Source organism: Panthera tigris, chromosome B2, assembly GCF_018350195.1.
Source record: "Panthera tigris isolate Pti1 chromosome B2, P.tigris_Pti1_mat1.1, whole genome shotgun sequence".
Lineage (NCBI taxonomy): Eukaryota > Metazoa > Chordata > Mammalia > Carnivora > Felidae > Panthera > Panthera tigris.
Genome location: NC_056664.1, coordinates 53,476,141 through 53,481,586, shown reverse-complemented (window position 1 = coordinate 53,481,586; position 5,446 = coordinate 53,476,141).

Below are 5,446 nucleotides of genomic sequence, written 5' to 3'. Positions count from 1 at the left end.
AAAACCAACTCTTGGTTTCATTGACCTGCTCTACAGTTTTTTTAGATTCTATTTTGTTTATTTCTGCTCTGATCTTTATTATTTCTCTTCTTCTGCTGGGTTTGGGGTGTCTTTGCTGCTCTGCTTCTATTTCCTTTAGGTGTGCTGTTAGATTTTGTATTGGGGATTTTTCTTGTTTCTTGAGATAGGCCTGGACTGCAATGTATTTTCCTCTCAGGACTGCCTTCACTGCATCCCAAAGTGTTTGGATTGGTGTATTTTCATTTTCATTCGTTTCCATATATTTTTTAATTTCTTCTCTAATTGCCTGGTTGACCCATTCATTCTTTAGTAGGGTGTTCTTTAACCTCCATGCTTTTAGAGCCTTTCCAGACTTTTTCCTGTGGTTGATTTCAACTTTCATAGCATTGTGGTCTGAAAGTGTGCATGGTATGATCTCAATTCTTTTATACTTATGAAGGGCTGTTTTGTGACCCAGTATGTGATCTATCTTGGAGAATGTTCCATGTGCACTTGAGAAGAAAGTATATTCTGTTGCTTTGGATTGCAGAGTTCTAAATATATCTGTCAAGTCCATCTGTTCCAATGTATCATTCAGGGCCCTTGTTTCTTTATTGATCCTGTGTCTAGATGATCTATCCATTACTGTAAGTGGCGTATTAAAGTCCTCTGCAATTACCACATTCTTATCAATAAGGTTGCTTACGTTTGTGATTAATTGCTTTATATATTTGGGGGTTCCTGTATTTGGCACATAGACATTTATAATTGTTAGCTCCTCCTGATGGATAGACCCTGTAATTATTATATAATGCCCTTCTTCATCTCTTGTTATGGCCTTTAATTTATAGTCTAGTTTGTCTGATGTGAGTATGGCTATTCCAGCTTTCTTTTGACTTCCAGTAGCATGATAGATAGTTCTCCATCCCCTCACTTTCATTCTGAAGGTGTCCTCAGGTCTAAACTGAGTCTCTTGTAGACAGCAAATAGATGAGTCTTGTTTTTTTATTCATTCTGATGCCCTATGTCTTTGGGTTGGAGCATTTAGTCCATTTACATTCAGTGTTATTATAGAAAGATATGGGTTTAGAGTCATTGTGATGTCTGTAGGTTTCATGCAGGTGATGTCTCTGGCACTTTGTGGTCCTTGTAACATTTCACTCACAAAATCCCCCTTAGGGTCTCTTGTAGGGCTGGTTTAGTGGTGACGAATTCCTTCAGTTTTTGTTTGTTTGGGAAAACCTTTATCTCTGCTTCTATTCTGAATGGCAGACTTGCTGGATAAAGGATTCTCGGCTGCATATTTTTTCTGTTCATCACATTGAGGATTTCCTGCCATTCATTTCTGGCCTGCCAAGTTTCAGTAGATAGGTCTGTCACTAGTCTTATTGGCCTCCCTTTATATGTTAGAGCATGTTTATCCCTAGCTGCTTTCAGAATTTTCTCTTTATCCTTGTATTTGCCAGTTTCACTATGATATGCCATGCAGAAGATCGATTCACGTTACATCTGAAGGGAGTTCTTTGTGCCTTTTGGGTTTCAATGCCTTTTCCCCTCCTCAGATCAGGGAAGTTCTCAGCTATGATTTGTTCAAGTACACCTTCAGCCCCTTTCTCTCTCTCTTCCTCTTCTGGAATTCCTATTATATGGATATTGTTGCGTTTGATTGCATCACTTAGTTCTCTAATTCTCCCCTCATACTCCTGGATTTTTTTATCTCTCTTTTTCTCAGCTTCCTCTTTTTCCATAATTTTATCTTCTAATTCACCTATTCTCTTCTCTGCCTCTTCAATCTGAGCCGTGGTTGTCTCCATTTTATTTTGCACCTCATTTATAGCATTTTTTTAGCTCCTCATGACTATTTCTTAGTCCCTTGATCTCTGCAGCAATAGATTGTCTCATGTCCTCTATACTTTTTTCAAGCCCAGCGATTAATTTTATGACTATTATTCTAAATTCTTGTTCCGTTATATTGCTTAAATCATTTTTGATCAATTCGTTAGCTGTCTCTACTTCCTGGAATTTCTTTTGAGGAAAATTATTCTCTTTCATCATTTTGGGTAGTTCCTGCAGTGGTTCCAAGCTGCAGGGAACTTCCCCTGTGCTGTCTGGAGTAACTTGTGTTGGAGGGCGGGGCTGAAGTCAGACCTGATGTCTGTCCCCAGGCCACCACTGAGGCCACAGTCAGACTGGTGTGTACCTTATCTTCCCCTCTCCCAGGGGCAGGACTCACTGTGGAGTGGTGTGGCCCCTGTCTGGGCTACTTGCACACTGCCAGGCTTGTGGTGCTACTTCGATGGGATCTGGCGTATTAGCCAGGGTGGATCCGCAAGGTGCACAGGGGTGGGAGGGGCAGGCTCAGCTCACTTTGCCATCGGTAGTCCCCTGTGGGAGGGGCCCTGCAGCATTGGGAGGGAGGCTGACCCGTCAGAGGGATGGATCCACAGAAGCACAGAGTTGGGTGTTTGCGTGGTGCAAGCAAGTTCGGTGAACTGGTTCCCTTTGGAATTTTTGCTGGGGGATGGGAGGGTGAGAGGGCGCTTCACAGCGCCTTTGTTTCCCGCCAAGCTGAGCTCTGTCTTCCAGGGCTCAACACCTCTCCCTGCCGGTGTCCTCTTGCCCTCCCGCTCTCTGAGCAGAGCTGTTGACTTATAACATTCCAGATGTTAAGTCCTGCTGGCTGTCAGAACACACTCCGTCCAGCCCCTCTGCTTTTGCAAGTCAGACTGGGTGGCTCTCCCTTGCCGGGGGGGCTGCCCCTCCACTGCCCCGGCTCCCTCCCACCAGTTTGTGTGGCGCGCACCACCCTCCGCCCTTCCTACCCTCTTCCATGGGCCTCTCGTCTGCACTTGGCTCCGGAGACTCTGTTCTACTAGTCTTCTGGCGGTTTTCTGGGTTATTTAGGAAGATGTGGGTGGAATCTAAGCGATCAGCAGGACGAGGTGAGCTCAGCGTCCTCCTATGCTGCCATCTTCTCCAGTAATCCTGTCCTTGCTTTAATTCCAACAGCAGCACTGGTTCCATGTTGTTTGAGCCACACAAGGACAGAAGGTGTCATGATAGACAAGCCTCTAGGCAATGAGTCATCGGGTCAGACCTCTCTTAGGAGTCAGAGGTGAGTGTGCTCAGCACAAAACTGCAATCAATCAGGATGTACTTAACATGCTAAGTGGAGCCCTTCCTTTCCCTGGAAGGGGTAAAGGACTGTCTAGTTGGCAGTCTCTGCCAGGCCTTTAAGAGGCCCTTGTCTCAGGCTGTTTGGGCTGTTGTACCAAGTTACCACAGACTGGGTGCCTTAAACAGCAGACTCTTGTTTCTCACAATTATGAAGGCCACAAAGGGTTCTTGGTGATGGCCTGTTCCTTGTTTGCAGACGGCAGCGTCCTTGCATCTTCACCTGGTGGAGAGCAGAGAGGCAAGCTCTCTCGTGCCTCTTCTGAGAGGGCACTAATCCCATCATAAGAGCCACACTCTCATGACTTAATTTCCTCCCAAAGGCCCCATCTCTGAATATCGTCACTGGGGTTAGTGTTTCAAAATATGAATTTGGGAAGGACACAAACATGGGGTCTGTAACAGCTCTTCTCAGGGTTCTAATGTTAGTGTTGAGGAATCCTATTGGTGAGTTTATCCACTGCTGTTCATCTGCCAGTCTGCCTGCCTGCTCCAAGATCCATCATCCCTGTGCCCAGTGGACACCCCCAATAATTCAGATTAACGTACTCAACTGCTCATCCCAGACACTGAGTTTCTGCCTCCTGCCGAGCTCCTTCCCAGGTCACATTGCTGCATGTGATTCCTTGACATGGATGACTAAAATGACACCTGCCTCATTTTAGTGAGTCAGCTCAGGCCCAGGCCCCAGCCCTGCCCTGGCCTCACCCTGTAGGTGCACATGTTCATGCCTGACCTTGGTGGTGATGAAGAGCAGCAACATGGGGCAAGGCTTAAGATTCAGGTTCAAATGATTCTCTGCCACCTGCTATCTGTGAGACCTTCCCAAGCCTTTTATTTTCCTCAGGTGTAAAACTGAGAAAAAACAGTAATTACCTAGTAGGATTGCTACGATGTTTAAATAAGATAATCCACATAAAGCCCTTGGCACATTGTGAGCTCTCAATAAATGCAATAAATGTTATCTGCATTGTTTCAGTTGCAAGAAAAATACCAAGTCAATCTAGCTCTAGAAACAATAGGGCTTGTTGAAAGGCTACAGAAGAATTTCATAGAACCTAGTTTCTATTGCAGTAAGGACAGATGGGTGTCCAGGAACTGGGAAATCACAGAATCTCCAACATCCATTTTTCTTTTTTCCTTTTAATAACAGAACCCTAGCATTGAGGCGAACTCATGGCCTTCCAGCAAAAGATAATATTTTCTAGACACTCTTGTAACTGGGTGTGGCCATGTGACCAACTTCTGGTTTGATGTGGAAGTGTTGTATGCAACTTTGTGACCCTAAGGGGGTATGTTCCTTACTCCATCCTTCTTCTGATGGATGTATATAGTAGAGAGCTATTTTGGACCACACAACCCTAAGGATGAGGCCACAAACTCCAAGGAGCCTGTGTCCCCAGCAATGAGGTTTTGCTATATCAAGTGTGGACGATTTTCGTTCCAACTATTACCTGGGAGAGAAAAACAAGATCTTCTATCTTATTTAAGCCATTTTATTTTTGTCTTTATTGTGGTGGTTGAACCTGTGTCATAATAGATAAATCATTTGCTCTCATTGGCTTATGGAACTATGGCTTCCCTTGACCCAAAATAAATACTACCTTGAAGTGCAGGCACTCAAAATTGTATATTCCATTTCCAAATTCCAACAAGAAGGAATCTGATTGGCCAAGCTTGGGACTGATATTCAGCCTGTCCCTGTCATCTATGGTTTTGGGATGTAGTGAGAGAGGAGGAGGGTCTTGTGGTGTAGAGAGCTACCCTATACAAAGACCATCAATGTTGCAGTTTTATTAATAATAGAATATGAATTGTTTCTGGAATGGTAATTGCTTCCATTAAGTTGTTAGCTTAAAAAGTTATAATTATTGGAGCACCTGGTGGCTCAGTCGGTTGAGCGCCTGGCTTCGGCTCAGGTCATGATCTCTCGGTTTATGAGTTCGAGCCCCACATTGGGCTCTGTGCTGTCTGGATGGAGCCTGCTTCGGATCCTCTGTTTCCCTCCTCTTTCTGCCCCTCCCATGTTCATACTCTCTCAAAAATAAATAAATATATAAAAAATTTTAAGTTATAATTATTAGTAATAGAATATGGGTGTTAAGATAATTATTGGCCTTCCTAAGACCCTAAGATATAATGCATATGTCCAGAAAACAAACTTTTGGTAATGTAAAACAACAACAACAACAACAACAAAGCTTCTAGGATATGTTGTAGATCAGAAAAGATTGAAGACAGGGCGCCTGGGTGGCGCAGTCGGTTAAGCGTC